Below are 13048 nucleotides of genomic sequence, written 5' to 3'. Positions count from 1 at the left end.
TTCTCTATTAGTCCATCTATACTGACCTCCATCAGGTTGCAAATTAAAAATAATTTTTATCTGCATCTAGCTCTGAAAAAATATTTGGCCTTCTAGCAGTGTGTGGGACTTTCTCTATTAGTCCATCTATACTGACCTCCATCAGGTTGCAAATTCAAAATAATTTTTTGTCTGCATCTAGCTCTGAAAAAATATTTGGCCTTCTAGCAGTGTGTGGGACTTTCTCTATTAGTCCATCTATACTGACCTCCATCAGGCTGCAAATTAAAAATAATTTTTATCTGCATCTACCTCTGAAAAAATATTTGGGCTTCTAGCTGTGTGTGGGACTTGTTCTATTAGTCCATCTATACTGACCTCCATCAGGTTGCAAACTGAATATAATTTTTTCTGCATCTAGCTCTGAAAAAATATTTGACCTTCTAGCAGTGTGTGGGACTTTCTCTATTAGTCCATCTATACTGACCTCCATCAGGTTGCAAATTAAAAATAATTTTTTTGTCTGCATCTAGCTCTGAAAAAATATTTGGCCTTCTAGCAGTGTGTGGGACTTTCTCTATTAGTCCATCAATACTGACCTCCATCAGGCTGCAAATTAAAAATAATTTTTATCTGCATCTACCTCTGAAAAAATATTTGGCCTTCTAGCAGTGTGTGGGACTTTCTCTATTAGTCCATCTATACTGACCTCCATCAGGTTGCAAATTAAAAATAATTTTTTGTCTGCATCTAGCTCTGAAAAAACACTTGGCCTTCTAGCAGTGTGTGGAACTTTCTCTATTAGTCCATATATACTGACCTCCATCAGGTTGCAAACTGAATACATTTTTTTTCTGTATCTACCTCTGAAAAAATATTGGGCTTCTAGCTGTGTGTGGGACTTGTTCTATTAATCCATCTATACAGACCTCCATCAGGTTGCAAACTGAATATAATTTTTTTCTGCGTCTAGCTCTGAAAAAATATTTGGCCTTCTAGCAGTGTGTGGGACTTTCTCTATTAGTCCATCTATACTGACCTCCATCAGGTTGCAAATTAAAAATAATTTTTATCTGCATCTAGCTCTGAAAAAATTTTTGGCCTTCTAGCAGTGTGTGGGACTTTCTCTATTAGTCCATCTATACTGACCTCCATCAGGTTGCAAATTCAAAATAATTTTTTGTCTGCATCTAGCTCTTAAAAAATATTTGGCCTTCTAGCAGTGTGTGGGACTTTCTCTATTAGTCCATCTATACTGACCTCCATCAGGCTGCAAATTAAAAATAATTTTTATCTACATCTACCTCTGAAAAAATATTTGGCCTTCTAGCTGTGTGTGGGACTTGTTCTATTAGTCCATCTATACTGACCTCCATCAGGTTGCAAACTGTATATAATTTTTTTCTGCATCTAGCTCTATAAAAATATTTGGCCTTCTAGCAGTGTGTGGGACTTTCTCTATTAGTCCATCTATACTGACCTCCATCAGGTTGCAAATTAAAAATAATTTATATCTGCATCTTGCTATGAAAAAATATTTGGCCTTCTGGCAGTGTGTGGGACTTTCTCTATTAGTCCATCTATACTGACCTCTATCAGGTTGCAAATTAAAAATAATTTTTTGTCTGCATCTAGCTCTGAAAAAATATTTGGCCTTCTAGCAGTGTGTGGAACTTTCTCTATTAGTCCATCTATACTGACCTCCATCAGGTTGCAAACTGAATATATTTTTTTTCTGCATCTACCTCTGAAAAAATATTGGGCTTCTAGCTATGTGTGGGACTTGTTCTATTAATCCATCTATACAGATCTGCATCAGGTTGCAAACTGAATATAATTTTTTTCTGCATCTAGCTCTGAAAAAATATTTGGCCTTCTAGCAGTGTGTGGGACTTTCTCTATTAGTCCATCTATACTGACCTCCATCAGGTTGCAAATTAAAAATAATTTTTATCTGCATCTAGCTCTGAAAAAATATTTGGCCTTCTAGCAGTGTGTGGGACTTTCTCTATTAGTCCATCTATACTGACCTCCATCAGGTTGCAAATTCAAAATAATTTTTTGTCTGCATCTAGCTCTGAAAAAATATTTGGCCTTCTAGCAGTGTGTGGGACTTTCTCTATTAGTCCATCTATACTGACCTCCATCAGGCTGCAAATTAAAAATAATTTTTATCTGCATCTACCTCTGAAAAAATATTTGGCCTTCTAGCTGTGTGTGGGACTTGTTCTATTAGTCCATCTATACTGACCTCCATCAGGTTGCAAGCTGAATATAATTTTTTTCTGCATCTAGCTCTGAAAAAATATTTGGCCTTCTAGCAGTGTGTGGGACTTTCTCTATTAGTCCATCTATACTGACCTCCATCAGGTTGCAAATTAAAAATAATTTATAACTGCATCTAGCTCTGAAAAAATATTTGGCCTTCTAGCAGTGTGTGGGACTTTCTCTATTAGTCCATCTATACTGACCTCCATCAGGTTGCAAATTAAAAATAATTTTTATCTGCATCTACCTCTGAAAAAGTATTTGGGCTTCTAGCTGTGTGTGGGACTTGTTCTATTAGTCCATCTATACTGACCTCCATCAGGTTGCAAACTGAATATAATTTTTTTCTGCATCTAGCTCTGAAAAAATATTTGGCCTTCTAGCAGTGTGTGGGACTTTCTCTATTAGTCCATCTATACTGACCTCCATCAGGTTGCAAATTAAAAATAATTTTTTGTCTGCATTTAGCTCTGAAAAAATATTTGGCCTTCCAGCAGTGTGTGGGACTTTCTCTATTAGTCCATCAATACTGACCTCCATCAGGCTGCAAATTAAAAATAATTTTTATCTGCATCTACCTCTGAAAAAATATTTGGCCTTCTAGCAGTGTGTGGGACTTTCTCTATTAGTCCATCTATACTGACCTCCATCAGGTTGCAAATTAAAAATAATTTTTTGTCTGCATCTAGCTCTGAAAAAACACTTGGCCTTCTAGCAGTGTGTGGAACTTTCTCTATTAGTCCATATATACTGACCTCCATCAGGTTGCAAACTGAATATATTTTTTTTCTGCATCTACCTCTGAAAAAATATTGGGCTTCTAGCTGTGTGTGGGACTTGTTCTATTAATCCATCTATACAGACCTCCATCAGGTTGCAAACTGAATATAATTTTTTTCTGCATCTAGCTCTGAAAAAATATTTGGCCTTCTAGCAGTGTGTGGGACTTTCTCTATTAGTCCATCTATACTGACCTCCATCAGGTTGAAAATTCAAAATAATTTTTTGTCTGCATCTAGCTCTGAAAAAATATTTGGCCTTCTAGCAGTGTGTGGGACTTTCTCTATTAGTCCATCTATACTGACCTCCATCAGGCTGCAAATTAAAAATAATTTTTATCTGCATCTACCTCTGAAAAAATATTTGGGCTTCTAGCTGTGTGTGGGACTTGTTCTATTAGTCCATCTATACTGACCTCCATCAGGTTGCAAACTGAATATAATTTTTTCTGCATCTAGCTCTGAAAAAATATTTGACCTTCTAGCAGTGTGTGGGACTTTCTCTATTAGTCCATCTATACTGACCTCCATCAGGTTGCAAATTAAAAATAATTTTTTTGTCTGCATCTAGCTCTGAAAAAATATTTGGCCTTCTAGCAGTGTGTGAGACTTTCTCTATTAGTCCATCAATACTGACCTCCATCAGGCTGCAAATTAAAAATAATTTTTATCTGCATCTACCTCTGAAAAAATATTTGGCCTTCTAGCAGTGTGTGGGACTTTCTCTATTAGTCCATCTATACTGACCTCCATCAGGTTGCAAATTAAAAATAATTTTTTGTCTGCATCTAGCTCTGAAAAAACACTTGGCCTTCTAGCAGTGTGTGGAACTTTCCCTATTAGTCCATATATACTGACCTCCATCAGGTTGCAAACTGAATATATTTTTTTTCTGTATCTACCTCTGAAAAAATATTGGGCTTCTAGCTGTGTGTGGGACTTGTTCTATTAATCCATCTATACAGACCTCCATCAGGTTGCAAACTGAATATAATTTTTTTCTGCATCTAGCTCTGAAAAAATATTTGGCCTTCTAGCAGTGTGTGGGACTTTCTCTATTAGTCCATCTATACTGACCTCCATCAGGTTGCAAATTAAAAATAATTTTTATCTGCATCTAGCTCTGAAAAAATATTTGGCCTTCTAGCAGTGTGTGGGACTTTCTCTATTAGTCCATCTATACTGACCTCCATCAGGTTGAAAATTAAAAATAATTTTTATCTGCATCTAGCTCTGAAAAAATATTTGGCCTTCTAGCAGTGTGTGGGACTTTCTCTATTAGTCCATCTATACTGACCTCCATCAGGTTGCAAATTCAAAATAATTTTTTGTCTGCATCTAGCTCTTAAAAAATATTTGGCCTTCTAGCAGTGTGTGGGACTTTCTCTATTAGTCCATCTATACTGACCTCCATCAGGCTGCAAATTAAAAATAATTTTTATCTGCATCTACCTCTGAAAAAATATTTGGCCTTCTAGCTGTGTGTGGGACTTGTTCTATTAGTCCATCTATACTGACCTCCATCAGGTTGCAAACTGAATATAATTTTTTCTGCATCTAGCTCTGAAAAAATATTTGACCTTCTAGCAGTGTGTGGGACTTTCTCTATTAGTCCATCTATACTGACCTCCATCAGGTTACAAATTAAAAATATTTTTTTTGTCTGCATCTAGCTCTGAAAAAATATTTGGCCTTCTAGCAGTGTGTGGGACTTTCTCTATTAGTCCATCAATACTGACCTCCATCAGGCTGCAAATTAAAAATAATTTTTATCTGCATCTACCTCTGAAAAAATATTTGGCCTTCTAGCAGTGTGTGGGACTTTCTCTATTAGTCCATCTATACTGACCTCCATCAGGTTGCAAATTAAAAATAATTTTTTGTCTGCATCTAGCTCTGAAAAAACACTTGGCCTTCTTGCAGTGTGTGGAACTTTCTCTATTAGTCCATATATACTGACCTCCATCAGGTTGCAAACTGAATATATTTTTTTTCTGTATCTACCTCTGAAAAAATATTGGGCTTCTAGCTGTGTGTGGGACTTGTTCTATTAATCCATCTATACAGACCTCCATCAGGTTGCAAACTGAATATAATTTTTTTCTGCATCTAGCTCTGAAAAAATATTTGGCCTTCTAGCAGTGTGTGGGACTTTCTCTATTAGTCCATCTATACTGACCTCCATCAGGTTGCAAATTAAAAATAATTTTTATCTGCATCTAGCTCTGAAAAAATATTTGGCCTTCTAGCAGTGTGTGGGACTTTCTCTATTAGTCCATCTATACTGACCTCCATCAGGTTGAAAATTAAAAATAATTTTTATCTGCATCTAGCTCTGAAAAAATATTTGGCCTTCTAGCAGTGTGTGGGACTTTCTCTATTAGTCCATCTATACTGACCTCCATCAGGTTGCAAATTCAAAATAATTTTTTGTCTGCATCTAGCTCTTAAAAAATATTTGGCCTTCTAGCAGTGTGTGGGACTTTCTCTATTAGTCCATCTATACTGACCTCCATCAGGCTGCAAATTAAAAATAATTTTTATCTGCATCTACCTCTGAAAAAATATTTGGCCTTCTAGCTGTGTGTGGGACTTGTTCTATTAGTCCATCTATACTGACCTCCATCAGGTTGCAAACTGAATATAATTTTTTTCTGCATCTAGCTCTATAAAAATATTTGGCCTTCTAGCAGTGTGTGGGACTTTCTCTATTAGTCCATCTATACTGACCTCCATCAGGTTGCAAATTAAAAATAATTTATATCTGCATCTAGCTATGAAAAAATATTTGGCCTTCTGGCAGTGTGTGCGACTTTCTCTATTAGTCCATCTATACTGACCTCTATCAGGTTGCAAATTAAAAATAATTTTTTGTCTGCATCTAGCTCTGAAAAAATATTTGGCCTTCTAGCAGTGTGTGGAACTTTCTCTATTAGTCCATCTATACTGACCTCCATCAGGTTGCAAACTGAATATATTTTTTTCCTGCATCTACCTCTGAAAAAATATTGGGCTTCTAGCTGTGTGTGGGACTTGTTCTATTAATCCATCTATACAGATCTCCATCAGGTTGCAAACTGAATATAATTTTTTTCTGCATCTAGCTCTGAAAAAATATTTGGCCTTCTAGCAGTGTGTGGGACTTTCTCTATTAGTCCATCTATACTGACCTCCATCAGGTTGCAAATTAAAAATAATTTTTATCTGCATCTAGCTCTGAAAAAATATTTGGCCTTCTAGCAGTGTGTGGGACTTTCTCTATTAGTCCATCTATACTGACCTCCATCAGGTTGCAAATTCAAAATAATTTTTTGTCTGCATCTAGCTCTGAAAAAATATTTGGCCTTCTAGCAGTGTTTGGGACTTTCTCTATTAGTCCATCTATACTGACCTCCATCAGGCTGCAAATTAAAAATAATTTTTATCTGCATCTACCTCTGAAAAAATATTTGGCCTTCTAGCTGTGCGTGGGACTTGTTCTATTAGTCCATCTATACTGACCTCCATCAGGTTGCAAACAGTATATAATTTTTTTCTGCATCTAGCTCTGAAAAAATATTTGGCCTTCTAGCAGTGTGTGGGACTTTCTCTATTAGTCCATCTATACTGACCTCCATCAGGTTGCAAATTCAAAATAATTTTTTGTCTGCATCTAGCTCAGAAAAAATATTTGGCCTCCTAGCAGTGTGTGGGACTTTCTCTATTAGTCCATCTATACTGACCTCCATCAGGTTGAAAACTGAATATATTTTTTTTCTGCATCTACCTCTGAAAAAATATTTGGGCTTCTAGCAGTGTGTAGGACTTGTTCTATTAGTCCATCTATACTGACCTCCATCAGGTTGCAAACTGAATACAATATTTTTATGCATCTATCTCTGAAAAAATATTTGGGCTTCTAGCTGTGTGTGGGACTTGTTCTATTAGTCCATCTATACTGACCTCCATCAGGTTGCAAATTGAATATAATTTTTTTCTGCATCTAACCCAGCCAATAGTTTTGGCCTAATACCACAGTTTGGCCTCTCAGCTCTGCTCGGTTCCCATCCATTGTTTTTTTGTGCAAACAACTCCAGAGTTGTGAATTAGTTAACCACTAAAATGAGTGGAAAAAGGCCTGCTGCTGGTGGAAAGGGGAATAGGCGTGTTGGGAAGGGGAAAAAAGGTTGTGTCCGTGGGGTAGGTGTTAAAGCAACAGTAACATCTGCAGAAGAAAGACCATCTTCCAGCCAAACTAAAATGTCTACTTCTTTTAGCGGACAATGTGATAAGATCCCTTTCTTACGGCCTCGCCAATCGCTACAAATTCCAAATGAGGTACAAAAACAGCAGGTGCTTCAACGGATATCAAGTGCTCCTTTAAGTGGGCTCTCCTCCACATCAACTTCAACATCACAAATACTCCAGTCCTCAAAGGTGTCACCCCAATCGCACTTGCTTCCTCAAAGCTCCCAAATCTCCAGCTGCCCGTCTGAGTATGAGGTAGAACAGATGGTTGAGTCTGCAGAGCTGTTTACTCATACTATAGCCTGGGAATCAGAGGTCGACTCCAGCGCTTCTGTGAATCCAGACGAGGAAATGATCTGCACTGATGCCCAGAATCTTTATGAGTCGGATCCAGGACCAGACGCAGAAGGTTCTGACCATAATGTAGACCCTCATTCCCAAACTGTAAGTCCTGTTGGTGGAGACAATGAGGAAGACGATGATGAGACTCAAATACCTGATTGGAGCGACAACTTTAGTTTTTTGTCAGGGCAGGAACAGGTTGGCTCTGAGGACGACGGGTGTGATAACGCACAGGGTGATGATGATGAGGTTGGAGATCCCACTTACTGTCAACCCACAGTCAGCCAAGAGATGAGGTCAGCAGAGGAGGTGGAGGAAGATGCTAGTGACGACGAGGTCAGGTTGCGCCTTCCTGGACAGAGACGTAGTACTGGAAGCACGTCAACAACTGCATCCGCAAACACAACTCTGCCTCTCACCACAAGTCGTGGTGGCTCTTCAGGTCGCATGGGTGCTAAGCCTTGCATAGCCTGGGCATTTTTTAAGATCGATAAAGATGACCCAACTCGTGTTATCTGTAACATTTGTCAGCAAAAGCTAAGTAGAGGCCAAAAAATACATAGTTTGAGTACTTCATGCATGAACCGGCACATGGACATGAAGCATAAGTTGCAGTGGGAAGCTCAGTGTGCTACAATGCGGCCTAGCCGGCCGGGCCAACCACCGTCTGCCATATCTTGTGCATCCGCGGCCTCTTCATCCTCTGTGACTGGGGGGACAGCAGTCACACCTGTTTTGGGGCGCAGACCTGCCACCTCTTTACCCGCAACAGCCAGCGTGATTGGCAGGTCATCATTTTCTTTGGAGGTGGTAACACCAGCTGGTGTTGAGCGCTGTCCGACATCGATAGCACCACTTTTGGATCAAGGCAACCTAACATGTCCGCCTGCATCTTCCTCACAGACCGGCAGTTTGCCGGGGACACCCTTATCAACCCCGTCTAAGCACAATAGCCAGCCCTCGGTCCCTCAGATGTGGACAAGTAAAAGACCATTTCCTCCTAGCCATGAGAAAGCTAAGAGGTTGAATTTCACCATCTGCAAGCTCTTGGCTACAGAAATGCTGCCTTTCCGCCTGGTGGACACAGAGGATTTTCGAGACCTTATGTCCGTCGCAGTGCCCCAGTACCAGATGCCCAGTCGGCACTACTTCTCAAAGAAAGGTGTGCCTGCGCTCCACCAGCATGTCGCACACAACATCACCGCTTCTTTGAGAAACTCTGTGTGTGACAGGGTGCATTTCATCACAGACACTTGGACAAGTAGGCATGGACAGGGGCGTTATATGTCGCTGACTGGGCACTGGGTAACTATGGTGACAGCAGGACAAGGGGCTGCTGTCCAAGTCTTGCCGTCCCCACGAGTTGTGCGTCAATCCTCTTTATGTCAAAGTTCCTCCACTGCTTCTGCCTCCTCAACCTCCTCTCGGTCTTCCACCTGCACCCAAAGCCTGTCTGGTCATGCCACAAGCTTTCTAACTACGCAGAAGGGATACTGCACACCTCCTTACTATGCTGGCAGTAGGGCTCAACGTCATCAGGCGGTTTTTACTTTGAAATGTCTGGGAAATGTGAGTCACACAGCTGAGGAGTTGTGGTCAGCTCTGGAGAACCAATTTCATGAATGGTTGTCTCCACTGGACCTGAAACCAGGGAAGGCCGTGTGCGACAATGCTGCAAACCTGGGTGCGGCCCTTCGCCGGGGCAATGTCACACACGTGCCTTGTATGGCTCACGTGTTGAACCTGGTTGTCCAGCAATTTTTAGCCCACTATCCCAGACTAGATGGCCTTCTGCAGAGGACCCAGTCGCTGTGTGCTCACTTCCGCCGTTCGCATCCCGCAGCTCAGCGACTTACATCTCTACAGAAGTCGTTGGGCCTGCCACTTCACCGGCTAAAATGCGATGTGCCTACCCGGTGGAATTCAACTCTGCACATGTTGCAGCGACTGTGGCAGCACCGACAAGCCCTGGTGCAATACGTTCTGACATATAGCCTGGGCCAACGAGATCCAGAGGTGGGGCAAATCACGCTGGAGGAGTGGTCTCAGATCAGGGACCTATGCACCCTTCTGCACAGTTTTGAAATGGCGACGAAGATGTTTAGTGCTGACGATGCCATTATCAGCATGACTATTCCGGTGATTTACATGCTGGAGCACATGTTAAACAGAATTCGGAGTCAGGTGGTGGCACAAGAGGAGGTGGAGGAAGTAGAGCAGGAGGAGTTGTATGCGGAAGGGCTAACATCTGCAAGGTCCAGACGGTCGGCAGCACCAAGGCGGCAGGCATGTGAGGGTGGGGGAGATGGTTTTACCAGGGCGCATGGTAGCAGCCAAACTAGTGAGGAAGGTGCAGGAGCCCAGGAAGAAGTGGAGGACGAACTGATGGAAGACTCATCAGATGAGGGAGACCTTGATCACATTTCTGTTGTGCGAGGTTGGGGGGAGAGGACAGAGGAAGGAAGCATGATTGTTACCTCGCCACCAACACAACAGGGACTTGGTGCTCCTGGATGCGCAACACACATGAGTGCCTTCTTGCTGCACTACCTGCAACATGACCCTCGAATTGTGAGAATTACAAATAATCCTGACTACTGGGTTGCCACACTGTTAGATCCCCGGTACAAAAGTAAATTTGCAGAAATTATTCCTGCCATAGAAAGGGATGCACGCATGCAGGAGTATCAGCAGAGACTGTTGCAGAATCTTACATGTGCTTTTCCACAAAACACCAGTGGTTCACGTAGTGAATCTCACAGTTCCAACTTGCCAACCGTGGGACCGTCAAGTGTTCAGCACTCAAACCGTAACAGAACCACAGTATCTGCTGGTAACATCAATTTTGCGGAATCATTTCACCACTTTTTTAGCCCATCCTTTGCAAGGCCACAGGGGACAAAAAGTCTGACACATAGTCAACGCCTAGAGACGATGGTACAGGAGTATCTCCAAGTAAACATTGAAGCCATGACTGTGTCACTGGACCCTTGCTCTTTTTGGTCTTCCAATCTTGATAAATGGCCGGAGCTAGCCACTTACGCCTTGGAGATCTTGTCATGCCCCGCAGCCAGCGTTCTGTCTGAACGTGTGTTCAGCGCTTCTGGTGGTGTGCTGACAGATAAGCGCACGCGGCTCTGCACTGATAATGTAGACAGACTCACGTTCATAAAGATGAACAAATCATGGATCCGAAATGACTTTTCTACCCCTGTGTCATCCTGGGGAGAGTAAAAGCTTGATGATTGGTTAAAATCTCCCTACCAACCGTTTTAAGCTTTCAATTTACTAATCATGTTTATCTGTATCTTGGCTGGAAAATAATTTGGGCTTTGTAGCAGTGTGCAGCACTGATTCTATTAGGCCATCTATAATAAACTCCACCAGATTTAAAATTACTAATCATGTTTATCTGTATCTTGACTGGAAAATAATTTGGGCTTTGTAGCAGTGTGCAGCACTGATCCTATTAGGCCATCTATACTAAGCTCCACCAGATTTAAAATTAATAATAATTTTTAGCTGCATCTAGCCCGGAAAATAATTTTGGGGCTCCGAGATGCGCAAGACACATAAGTGCCTTCTTGCTGCACTACCTGCAACATGACCCTCATATTGTCAGAATTCGAAGTAATCATGACTACTGGGTTGCCACACTCTTAGATCCCCCAAACTTTTCGATCAACCTTTTCATTTTAATAAAGACCAAAAAAATGGTCATTTTTGAAATTATAAGCATTAGCAGGTTATTAGAAACTGAAATCAAACAGTTTTCAACTCAAAACTTTATTCTAGGTGATGTTACATTTTCACATAGGACCTCTTGTTCGAAAGGAGCTTCTGAACTCTCTCGTCCATTGAATTTGTCAGGTTTTGGATGGTTTCTGCTTCAATTGTTTTGCATGAGGGCAGAATACCCTCCCAGAGCTGTTGCTTAGATGTGAACTGCCTCCCGCCATCATAGACACTCCTTTTGATGATGCTCCAGAGGTTCTGAATGGGGTAGAGGTCAGGGGAGCATGGGGGTCACACCATAAGTTTGTCCCCTTTTATGCCCATATCAGCCAGAGATGCAGATGTTTTATGTGCAGCATGAGATGGTGCATTATCATGCAAAAAAATGATCTTGCTGTGAAATACACGGTTCTTCTTCTTGAACCATGGCAGGAAGTGCTGTTTGAGAAAATCCACATACATTATGGAGTTCATCTTTAGCGCCTTCAGGGATCCTAAAGGGGCCGACAATCTCTCTCCCCATGATTCCAGCCCAAAACATTACTCCACCTCCTCCTTGTTGGCGCTGTAGCCGTGTTTGCGTGGGGTGACCATCAACCAGCCATCCTCCACTCCATCCATCTGGACCATCGAGCGCTGCACGGCACTCATCCGTGAACAAAACAGTTTTGAAATCAGTCTTCATGTAATGTTTGGCCCACTGGAGCCGTTTCTGCTTGTGTGAAGTGGATAGAGGAGGTCGACAGGATGGCGTATGCACAGCTGCAAACCTCTGAAGGACCCTGCATCTTGTTGTTCGGGGGACGTTGGAGGCACCAGCAGCTTCAAAAACTTGTCTGCTGCTATGACAAGGCTTTTTTGCCACTGCTCTTTTAACCTGAGGTAATTGCCTGTAGGAAAGAGTCCTCAATTTGCCCTTATCAGCACGCACACGTGTGTACTGTGAATCAGCTACATACTTCTTGATTGCCAAGACACTTCATCCTGATCATCGCACAATGTTGATTGTAGTCATGCCTTGACCTAAACACTCCACAATTTGTTGCTTCTCAGCAGCCGACACATCCTTTTTCTTTCCCATTTTGGCAGAAAATGTAGGCTGCTTAATAATGTGAGACAGCCTTCTTAAGCAGTCTTGCCTTTTATTGGACACACCTGCCAAACTCATTAGCACAGGTGTCTGCAATTGTTTACAGTGATATAAAGAGCCCTGACACACATCACCATCAATGAGTTTAACTGACAAACAAACAAATTCTTCCCTTATCTCTCCTAAACACTTTTTGCATAATAATTTGGAACACGGTGTACATGTGCTTTTCCACAAAACACCAGTGGTTCACGTAGTGAATCTTACAGTTCTAACTTGCCAACCGTGGTCTGTATGGATTTGTTCAATAAAGGGCCCAAAATTAAGATAACATAGATGGGAGAGGTCTCTATGAATAGGAATTCCTAAGTATTTGATACCCTGTGAGGGCCAGGCAAAGGGAAAGTTGGACTGGATGGAATCCTATATGGATTTGGGGAGGGAGACATCGAGGGCCTCAGACTTCGCTGCATTGATTTTAAAATTTGACCATGTAACAAAGTGATCTATTTCAGCCATAACAGCAGGGATGGATATATGTGATTGAGGGATATATACTAGGACATCATCAGCAAATAGAGAGCACTTGTACTCGGTGCCTCCCACCTCAATCCACCTAATATTGGGG

Source organism: Phyllobates terribilis, unplaced genomic scaffold (genome assembly GCF_046119375.1).
Source record: "Phyllobates terribilis strain yellow unplaced genomic scaffold, ASM4611937v1 Scaffold_4__5_contigs__length_816908805, whole genome shotgun sequence".
Lineage (NCBI taxonomy): Eukaryota > Metazoa > Chordata > Amphibia > Anura > Dendrobatidae > Phyllobates > Phyllobates terribilis.
Note: the sequence above shows the minus strand (reverse complement) of the source record.